Below are 12,223 nucleotides of genomic sequence, written 5' to 3' on the forward strand. Positions count from 1 at the left end.
AAAAAACCAAAAAACTATAAGATTTCATTATTTAGGGTGCCCTGGCAAGCTGCTTAACAGAAACCAGTCCCTGGGGTGGAGGGAGGGTTTTAAAAAAATGTAGGAATTTGTGCCATAGATTTTTATCTCACATCTTAGCTTGTATTTTGTCTTCTCTTGTCTAACCTCAAGAGAAGATTTCAGTGCATACCAAGATTGAGGAAAAAACCCCAAAGTTTTCATTGAAAGAAATTTTGAAGGTCCATTTTTTAAATTTTATTTATACTTTACTTTTTTACTTTACCTGTTTAAGGTATTATTCTACTCTCATGCTTTATCAGAATAGAAAACTCTAGAATAAATAAGGGACTTATAATAGTGCATATTTAAAAGTGACAATTATCCTCTTTAATAGTGGTCAAAAATAATTTGTTCTTTGAAGACTAACCTACATTCCAAAACATTCAGTCGCAGTCATTCTGGTCGACAGTTCTTCTGTTTTAGTCATTATTCTGATGAGACTTTGATGCACCCTCCAGCTCTTGTCTCATCAGAATTCAACTAAATGCAACATTGTCATATCTGCAACATATTCATGTTTTAAACTAAGATGAATTTTAATCTATATCATAGAAACATAAAATAACAGAATGACTTGGGTTGAAAAGGCACCTTAAAGATGTAGTTTCAACCCCCTTTCAATGGACAGGGTCACCTTTCACTTGACCAGGCTGGTCACAGCCCCATCCAATCTGGTCTTGAACACTTCCAGGGATGAGGCATAAACAACTTCCCCAGGCAACCTTTTCCCGTGCCTCACCTTCCTGAAAGAATTTTCCCCTAGTATCTAACCTACATACACTCTCTTTCAGAGAGTGTACAAACTCCTTCAATTTGAATCCATTCCCTTTGAACTGTTGCCACATGCCCTTGCAAAGAGTCTATCTCCATTGTTGTAGGTGGTTCTCAGGTACTGGAAGGCCAAAGCCTTCTCTTTTTCAGCTGAACAATCCCAATTCTTCTAAAGGTAACTTGGAGAAGAAGAAAAAAAAGTCAGTGTTGAGTGTGGGTATCGAAATTTGATTACAAATTTCCAGTTTCAGTTTTTCATTGGGTCTGGCCAAGATTTTTCAGTTTTATAATAGCATAAGGAAAGGGAAGATATGACCCATATTATCATGTTCTTCAGAGACCTCATAGCAAAGAAGGTAGAAAAATGTTAAAACTCTTTTCCATGCAAAATTTATGTCTTATGAGAAAGATTTCATTTTGTTTTCTCTTGCTATCTCACAAAAACAAAGGTTCATGCACATTTTAAAACCTATAATGCATTTGCTATTTAAAATGCAGTCATTATAATGACAACATATCACAGATGGCAGATAGTAAAAGGGACAGTTTTGCAAAAGTATATTCCTGAACTACTTTTATGCAAACTGACAAACAAATACAGTCACAAGGTCAGTTTGTATATTCCCTGTTCACATTTATGAACACTCATAGACATGGGAAACACCACCACAGTCAGGGAGATAATTCTTCTGGATAACTATCAGCATCTGCAAAGGGCTAATCACCCAATAGAAATAATTTTATAAAGGATTTGACAAAGATAAAACAAGGATTACAAAGGTACAAAATTTACAGTAAATCATTTAATCAGTCTGACTTTTGGGGAAGTGGTATTTTATTAAAAATGAAAGAGGGTTACTGCTGGGATAAATAACTAATTACAAAGGATAAAAAGGCACAATTCAAGGAGGATATAAATCCACATATCATAGTGAACCACCTGGTCTGTCACTGAATAGTATCCATCTAAGCAAGCTCATTGATACTGGGTGAAACTGCTCTTGTCACAGGCTAATCATATTTTTATCAGAGTGAGGAAGAAACCTGTGAAATCATCTTCTCTTTTTCTGCATCTCTATACTCTCACAGAATCACAGAATAGTTGGAGTTGGAAGAGACCTCTGTAGATCATATAATTCTCCACTCTCCCTCCAGCAGGTTCAGCTAGAGTGGGATGTGCAGGATCACATCCAGGCAGGTTTTGAATATCTCCAAAGAGGGAGAGTCTACAACCTCTCTGGGCAGCATGTTCCAGTGCTCTGGAATGCTCACATTAGAGAAGATTTTCATCATATTCTGATGGAACTGCCTGTGTTTCAGTTTGTGCCCATATTGCCCCTGGTACTGTCACTGGGCACCCTGAAAAGACCCTGGCTCCATCTTCTTGAAACCTGCCTTTAGGTTATTTGTATGCTTTGATAAGATCCCCTCTCAGTCATCTTTTCCCAAGAAAAAGAGGCTCAACTCTCTCAGCCCCTTGTCTTCTCATAACAGTAAATAAAGTAGAGATTATACTTTTGCATTAAAATATCTGTCTCTTAAAGAACATTAATATATACAGCTTCACTCTGTCAACAAAAATGCTTAAAATTTACCAAAAAAAGTCTTCAGAGAGTCATAAAAGCAAAATTAATTCAATATTTTAATATGTTCACATTTCAAAGCAAATTTCCTAGGTTTTTTTCCCATACTTTCTGTACTTTGTTTAATTGGAAACAATTTTATGCATATGTATAAACATGTTTTGTTTTCTGAGAGCAATATTTTGAAGTCATGATGATTGACTAATATCTGAAGTTTGTGTTGACCTTACCTCAGACTGAGAAGACATTATGCAGGTCTGCTGGATCAGTGGCTCACTGTTGCTTCTTCTTCTATTTCACTTACAGCGACTCTTACATTATATAAAATTTTATTCCCTTATTTTAGGTTTTACTGGGAACTTTCAATGATATTGACTCCTACTAAAATTCAGTATTGTTTCTCTCTCTCTTCAGTAAAGGTTTAGAACATCTTTATTTTGCTGAAACTACTCTATTCTTTACAGAAAATGTAGCGAAAACTTACACAGTGGGAGAATTTTCATAAAGACCAACTTAAAATATCTGAAGAAAGAAAAACAACCACAGGTCTCAGATTTATATTTATATATATCTGCTATCTTCAGTTTATTTTCTCCTACAAAGTTAAAAAAAATCTTAAAATCATGGTTGTTTGTTAGTCTGGACTGCTGAAGTCTTCAGAAGCAGAGCTGCAGGAGAATATCAAATGCCCAGGGAATTCAGCCATCTCTACAAGGAACCATGAGAACTGAGGGCTCCCACCTTTCATGGAGAATGTAAACATGCCTGCTCTTCATTTGAAATTGCAGTGAAGCCAAGTTTTAAAAAAATATTAAACCTCTTTATGAAACAAAAAGTTCCACTTTTTTTTTTTCCTTTACCTATCTGTCTCTCACCCACCCCTAAAGATCATAGATAATTATTGCTGCAGGGTGAGAAAGCAGAAAGAAAGTGAAAGTTGTTAATGGTTTCTATTTTTACACAGATATAAATGATGTTATCCAGTGGGACCATATAAGAATCTAGGTGGATAGACGTCAGCAATCATGTTACATAACTAGAAGGAATAAGATTATATCCAATGAAAATTATGATACTATTTTATCTAATAAATAATCTTTTGAAACTGATTATTGCACAGCAATAATAGAGGTACACAATATTAATAGAGGGACAGGGGGAATAGGTATCAACTTTTTCCACAACTGACAAGCCAAGTAGGAGTAGACAGCATTAACTTTCAAGAAACTACCATTATATTCCTGAAAAGCCATTAAAATATTGTCCCAAATGTCTCCTAAAATCAGTAGAAATACATAAGTGTACTGTAAATAAAGCATTTTGAGAGCTGAATTATTTTTTGGACATACAAACATCTTTTGAAATTTGAAAGGATCTTCAGAACTCTCTAGATTCTCTAGAACAAGATCTGCTCTTGTTTCTTGCCTTGTATGCATTCCTCTTTTTGCTGCTTTTGGTACATCTGCACTTTGATCCTAAGGTCACACTTCTGTGGAATAATCATCAAATACCATCTAGGTTTAAGACAATGAATTCAAATGTTGCTGCTGCTATAATATAAAGGTCAGTCCAGGCACCTGAGTTCTCCAGCACCCTGGGACAATATTCAGGCAGCCAAACTGATCTGAGACCAGTGCGGTTGACTTTCTTTCAAAGCTAGCCAGCTGAAAGCAAGTTTGGATATAGCCACAAAATCTGCGCTCGTGACTGCTTTTGAAGGCATTGACAAATCTTAAGGATAGTATAATCTTACACACAATCCCCAGGAGTGTTAGCTGTTCTGGGCAAAAATCTCACAGGAACAGCTCATTAGTTTTGACTTAGGAGACACTTAAGTAGCTCTTGTGGAAAAAGCCACTCAGCTGGTCTGACAAACTGATAATTAATAGAATGCTTTGCAACTTGCATTTACAATCAGAAAGGCAAAAATGATTGAGTCTAGTCATTAATAGGGAGATCAATTCTCTGGTGTTAGATTTCTTCTGTAGACAAACTTGGAAAGGCAATATATATATTTAGTAACCTCAAAATATAGATTTTATTCAAGTTATTAAATTTTTCTAGGATGTAATTTCTGTTGGAAATGGAAACGTTTCCTTGGGGTTTGTCTTTTTATTTTTTCCCTATGAATATTTTGGCACAGTATTGCTGCTTATAGGGTTTACAGAGAAAGTTTACTTTCAGAATGTGAGTTTCTAAATTAAAGTTCCAAATTCTGGCACTGTAAACCTGAATCTTTACACTTACAGTGTAATAATAGTCAGTGACCCCTGTGTCCAGCAAAAAACATTTTGAATTTCAAGCTAGGAACAGCCAATCAATATCCTAAATTACATCCAAAAGCACCTGGATGGACAAGAAATCCAAGAAATCATATCTCTATGATAATATTGAAAGATGAGAATCAGACTCAGTGGATTTCCACTTTAAAAAAATGAAATCAGAATTTAGCTCTTCCACAGAATGAACCCTCAGCAGGTACTTCTAGTGGTAACATTTTCTCTACAAAACTCTGCAGATGGAGGGCATCTCTTGCTTACATTGTCACTTATTCCAGAAGTCCTCCACCTGAGTTACTTCCTCTCTTTGTGTCTCACCCCACAACTCTCCTTTTTCACTTTACCCTGCAACCAAATCCTCTCTCTGCTCAGCTCAGCACATCTCCTTTCTGTGCTCACCTCAGGCTGAAGGAGAACACTGGCATCTCAGCGCTTTAGGCTTTCAGTGTGCTTGTTCATTCACTTTTCTCTCTCTGCACACGGCATGTCATTTTCTCCTAGCTATCTGCATGAGTGTAACTATTGCTACTTCTGTGAAACATTTGCTCTTTATTCTGCCTCTCTTCCTGTAGAACACTTTATCACAGTTCTCATAAAGGCCTTTACAAAATAGAGAGAAAGAGAGGCAGTCTCTGTTCTATTCATTCCTTCAAGCTGAAAGTCGAGCATATGCTCGCACTTGTTTTCTTTGAAAGATGTGACGAGAGATTATACTGCCATATGCACAGAGTCCTATAATGCTGGTGGAAAGGAAGGTCAAAACCAGCTTTTCATGAGCTCTGCACCCAACAGAGCACCATGTCCATTAACAGTGATATTCCCAGCATTAATAGACTGCAGAGATTCAGCTGGCCACGTGATTCCTCTCAAGTGATTTTTATCCAGTGCCATGGCAAACACTAAGGCTTTCTTGTTCACCTTTACTGACAATGAAAGGTTCGACTGCATCCTGGAGCATAAGTGCTACAGATAATGTAAATGCAACCAGAAAACTTTGAAAAGTTCCTTTCTCTCTTATAACTCATTATCTCTAATATTGTCTCTTTGTATTATTGTGTGTCTCCCCTCTGGCCACCCCTGCAAGCTGCTTAAGCGGAACACAGAACCACTTTTCCAGGATGATTTAATAAAAAAAACCCAAAACGTTTATAGGTTTATGTAAGAAAGAGAGAGCTCTGGATCCTCAAATATAGGACAGTTAGCTCAGGTTGACTTGAACTTTACCCATATGACCTACTGAAAGTGATGCATTAAATTAAATCAATATGCTGGATATTACTTTGCCATCTACTGTTACATCTAGGCTGAAATGATCTGATGTGGAGTGAATTCAGGTGGGAGTGAGACAAAATATTCTATAGCAGAAGGCAGCAATTCCACTTGTTAATTGATGGGTTGTTAGCAAGACTTTAAACAACTTGGCAGCTGGCTGGCAGGCCTTGTTCAGTGGGTGAGCACATATGATGTATTGATATTTAAAAGGATATAACCCACTTACAATCCATATAATCACACTTCTTCCTCACACTTTTTTCTACCTAGTCTTGTCACAGTCAAGAGCAAGGAGTTATGGCGATGGAAGAGATAAAAAAGCTTTCTGCATTCTCTCTCTTTATTTAGCTTGACAGCATTCTGAAAACAGTGACTTTCACTATTTGCCCTGTAAATTTCTAGTTGAAGGACTAAGTTTTGCTCACATAGAAAAGAGACCAAGTATCCTTTTTCACTATCACAAGTTATTTTTCTAGTTCCCTAACACAGTAATGAGTTAAAAATAAGAAAGTGCTAGTCAGAAAACTTAAAAGTCATCAAGCAGACCAAGATTAAGAATCAATGCAGGGTTTGTTCAGATTTTCTTTCCATACAGTATTTGCTACACATTAACTTCACTATCATCTTTTCATTCACTGCTTCATGTCTATATGTGTTGTTCAAGACCATTGGAGTAGTATAAATGTACTTCACAGTCTTTATTTTTCCTTGAAACTACTGTGCACAGAGGGTATTTTACTCATTTTATAAGTAAAGAAATTTAGCACAAAGAAAATAAGTTATTTTCTCAGTCACTTGAAACTTGAATCAAGCCTTCTTGTTCCAAAGATGTGTTCAAACCTGGAGTGTATGTTTCACTGGCATTACAGAGGGCTATAGAACTCACAATTTCACTCTTCCCTTCCTTTAGAGCACATCTACTCCTTGATGCCAAATGAACCCCTCTCCTCACCAGATGAGTATCTTCTTTTACTGTGACAAGTTAACACCATACATGGAAAATTGCTAGATGTCATCTGAGATGCTGACCCATGTTTTATGACAGTCTCAGGAACAGAATCATCCCTTTCAGAGGAACACAGAGTTGCAAAGACTTGCTAATGATGTGGTAAGTGCAATGTCACTTGCATTTACTTCCGCTGTGCAGTTCTGTGGATGCACAGAACCACCAGCTATGAGCGTCTCCCTAACTCCCTTTGAGTCCAAACCAGGAACCTGCTTTGAAGGAGACTTATCCTGCCCTACTTTATATGCTTTAAGTCACATCATGGAAGCATCTGAACTGAGCTGTCTGGAAGATATGCTCCAAAAGTTGTCTTCAGCACTCCTCACAGCACCTCACAGGACAGATAGAGCTAGTCTAACGCAGGGTCCCCTGAAGTATACCTCAGATGGATACTGGTCATCAGCACCTGATGCCTCTGACTGCAGATTAACCTCTACGACACTGAATCACTTGATTAGGTAGAGCCCTCTTTTAGGCATGAACCTTTTTTGGAAGATTCACAAATTAAATGAACACTTATCTATAGGTCTAGGTAATGTGAGTCTTACATGGATATTCACTGCTTAGTCCAAATTAAAATGGATTCCCAATGAGAACTCTCTAAACAAACTTGATTATAAATGCGTATGGGATAGCAGTGTGAGAATTATAATGGCTCTTCTAATCTAAACAGTTCTGATGGAGAACGACAATCTCCTTTGCCTTTCCACTGCTTTAGGATAATGAAATACATTATAGTAGCAGGATTCTCTGCCTAAGTGGGGGCAAAACAGCCTTGGGCTTACACTGCTTATGGTCTTGAAGAATGCTGAGACCAGCCTGACTCTGCAATCCTACAGCTAAAAATTCTGAGGATGTGAAAAATAGTGTTTCCTGACAGAAACTGACACTGGAGAGGATATGGCAAAGTTCCTGATGAAGGAACCAAGAAGTCATAGCACTGATATCTTATCTAAAGCTGCTGAGCTGAAGGCTGCTGAGCTGGCACATGTAGCCTAGAAACATTTGATTGACAGTCAATCAATTTCTACTAGAAAAGCCCAGCCCCACTGTTTAACAGCACTAACCTAACACATTTCTTCTGGAAGTGTGTCTGGAGATTCCTGCCTTGAGCAGGGATGCCTCAAGGTTACACCCTGAGGCCGAGTGAGAGATTTGGCCACAGTCATTGGCATGGGTAGGTAACATAAATCTCTACTTATTAAGCTGGCTTTGAAATTATTGATTTAACAAATAAAGCATTATACTGTTGTTTATAACTAACTAGACTGTGTTAATTCTGATTAATGTCTTATTAGTCTAATTATTATAATCAATTTAAATACATTATCTTTCTAACATATTTATATTTATATAAAACAAACATAAAATTTATATATTTGTCTTAATATTCATAAAAGATAAATTAACAAAAAATATCAATTATTCCCATATAGTCCTTTAAACATAAATTGTTGATCAAGTTTGAGACTTGCATTGGATCCAACAATAGCTAGACTCTTTGAGAAGGAGTTTAGAAAGAGAGAAAGGAGATTCAACTTCGTGACTCAACGGGACTGCTGCCCTGAAAAACTTTGCCTGCAGTTTTCATTGCGTCTGTGACAGCTAAAAAGAGGAAAAGCATGGTCATGTTTCCATTAGAATTGGATTTTGGTGCTAGCTGCAAGGACAGAATATCTTCCGGAAGTTCTAACACAGGGCATGCTCAATGGAAGTTCCATGTTCAGGGCATCTCAAAATTTTTCTTGAGCCATTAAATATGTTAGCAATCTCCCTTGTCAAGAATAACTGGCAGTGAGGAACTCAATAACATGAGATTATAAATAATATGAGATTATTAATTTTCTTAGTTTACAGTTTTATGATGCAATTTCTCACCCACATTAAAGCTCCACTCTTTGAGGTGAAATGTTTAAAGATGCCTGCACAACTGCAATAAAAATATTCAAGGTGATGAAAGACCAAGAATATGATGAGGTTATTGTAATTATGGCAGAGCTTGCAGGTACAAACCATCTGGCAGAACTGCTAATTTCATAGCAGCATATTCTCAGTGTGCTAACTTTGTCAAAAGCTTTGAAAGTCAGCATCCATTTCTATTCTGAGGTACTGCTTTCAAAGGTCACTTTCTAAAATGATCACACAAAGACACAGAGAATAGAAAAAGCCTGACTGTTGATTCACATTTCTCTTGCAAATAAAAGGCAATTCTGAATTTAACTGGGAGAAGAAATGTAGTATCCATTCAATAGTTAAGAAACATTGAGCTATAGCACTTGAGAATGCCTTTAAACCTACTGATGGGACAGTAATATCTTATCCTGGAATTATTTGCACCATCTTTTCTTTAATACACAGAATTATTTTTTAATTACAAGTATTTCATTTGATTGTCTGATTATACATACCCTATGTATTTGCTTTCTGGCAGTGGATTAAAATTTTTCCCAGGACCAATGATCTGTCACATATTTTTGATTTAAAATACTCTAATAATTCTGAAGAAACACCGTAGTTATCATAAATTAATCCCTGGCTCCCCAAAGACTGTTGTCTCTACAGATTACATAGCTCCCGAGAGAGAGAGACTAAATAACAATGTAGTCAGGACCAAATTAGAAACTGTTTCTGCTTCCTTGCAATACCTGTTCTTCAAAATCATCTGCATGCAAACATATTTTGTTCTTTACTTCTTATCTGAGGAATGTAAAGCACATAAAAGGTATTAATTAATTTTTGTTAGAAAGGAAATTTTCCTTTTGCAGAAATCTCTGCTGATAGCAATAGATTTTTATACTGCATGGCCAAAGTAAAAAAGATGTTTAAATATTTCCTTTTGGTAACTTTATATTTGGCATATAATTTTCATTGGGCAAGCACACAAACAAATCCCATGGCAATTTTTTGCAGTGATTTTGGGGGGATTTATGCCCAGTTTACCAAAACCAAAGGAGATTTTACATGTAATTAATTTGTTTGCTTGCTTGCTCTTGAGATTACCTATCTGCCTCCAGACAATGATGAAGACAAATACCTTCATCCTTGACACAATGTGAATATTTCACCCTGAAATTAGTTTTAAATATTAAAAAAAAAAGTTTATTAAAAAACCACAGTAAATACAGATATTTACCATTTGTAAACTGCATATTTCAAAGATGTGTCAGCTGGTATTCTGACTGCTGAAGAGAAGAAAAAAGATCTTCATTTTTTCTGTTCACAAGTTGCTAAATTTAAGACTGCTATACAGCCAATATCCATATCTGAAAAGCTCATTTGTAGAGAAATATATTAAGAAGAATAACTCAAAATCAGTAACAGTGATTTTTTTTAACAGAAATGTCATATTCTGCAGTACATACAATAAATTCCACACTTAAGCAAAATTTTAAAAGTTAATTTCAAGCTAAATGGTTCAATTAACACCAGAATAAGGTTTTAGAAGCAGTACATTTAAACATATTTTTCACCTCTGGTGTGATAGGTTTGTATTCATGTTTATTGATAAAGTATGAGATAATTTTTGGAAGATTCCTCACTGGGAAAGCTTGTAAGAATGAGAAATACAAACAATTATAATGAGAAAAGGAATGGTTTGATATATAAAGAATGAATGGCAAATATTCCTTGGAATAATAATACATGTTTCCTTGGTAAACAATAAACAAAATGGAAAACAAAATGAAAGAAATTAAGAATGGACAGAAGGATAAGAGAAAGAACAATGTGTGTGGAACAAATTTAGGAAATAAACTGCAAAATAAAAGATAAAAATATGACAGGACAATCTGCACTTAGATTTTTTTTTTTTTAACTGGACAAAAGCCATGTATTTGATGCCATTGGTTGTATACCTCTGACCTAGAATCTTTTTTGCAGATTTTCTCAGGTCATCCACCCTTTTGTCTACACATGCAGTCACAGTCCAGGGCTGTTAGTAATAAAGTCCAACTTTAGGTTTCTCTGTAGTTTTTACTTTTTACCATATAGCAATAGAAATTGATTAAAAAATCAATTTCTCCAACTGAAAAATCTATGGGAGTTATAGCAGAAATAATTTAACAGAGTAAAAAGAAATTAGAAACTTAAAATGCTTTTACAAGGGTTTTGGCCATATTCATTAATAGCAAAACTCTGATTTTTCAACACAAATGCAGTTTAACAGACTATTACTTCAGGGAAGGCTTTTTTGTAAGAGGTAGATTGAACTATTAGTTTTTGGCATGATTTATGAGATTGTAGTTCAATTCCACTGGGCCCACACTGTCCTCTACTGATGCAAAGAATGTTCAGAAAGCATGGGAAGTGTGGAAAAGCAGAAATCCTCTGCCCTCGTATGTGTGAGAGCAGAATGATGGTTACCCAAAAAACAGAAACACAAAAAGCTAGAGTTAAATAACAGCAATAATTTTTTATTTTCTTTTTTAAGCTACTGATTTAAAGGCAACTGTAGGCCTGTGTTCAAGGACGGTGATTGTCTTATTCATTCCGTGGAAGTCAAATACAGAATAAAGCCCTAAATAAGTTTGCCAGTGCTGTTGCTGCTCCTTAATGAGCAATAAGGGTTGTATTTGTGCTCCATCCTGCAAACAGGAGGATGATGAGGAGAGATTAGTGAATGTTTATGGACAGACGTGGCCAATCTAACAAGCCTTGTCTCAGTGTAGGTAAGACATTGGTGGTTGTCACAAAAACAGGCAGTGTTAACAAGTAAAGTGACCCTGAATGAGTGAGAATATGGCAAATTTTTCCTCAAGGAAGATTTCCTTTAAAATAAATTGGAAATCACTACCTGCAGAGACAGTTGGTTATCCAGGTCAGATACAATTCAATTCTTCTGTCCTTTGGCTATCAGTATTCTTATCATGTCATCTAGAACCACGCAAAATCAGGCTTTTACACAAAAGTTACGTAATTCAGAAGTATATTAAAAATATATTGTACAACATGACTTGAACAATTCCACCTAGTTTAAGAAAGTTTAGGTATAGCAAAACAAAATGCAAAAATAAAATGTTGTGATGGAACTCTGTAATTTTGCAGACATCAAAGTGGAACACTTGGATAAATTTAAAACCTAATCATTTACACAGGATTTCACAGGGGAAACAAAACAAAACAAAAAGCAAACACAAACCAAAAAGCCCTCTACCAGCATGATGAAAAGATGGCTCATGTGACTATTGTAGCATCCTACGCCAGTAATAACCAAACTAAAGATTAATCTGCAAAGAAAGCAACAAACAGCATGC

Source organism: Motacilla alba, chromosome 2 (genome assembly GCF_015832195.1).
Source record: "Motacilla alba alba isolate MOTALB_02 chromosome 2, Motacilla_alba_V1.0_pri, whole genome shotgun sequence".
NCBI lineage: Eukaryota > Metazoa > Chordata > Aves > Passeriformes > Motacillidae > Motacilla > Motacilla alba.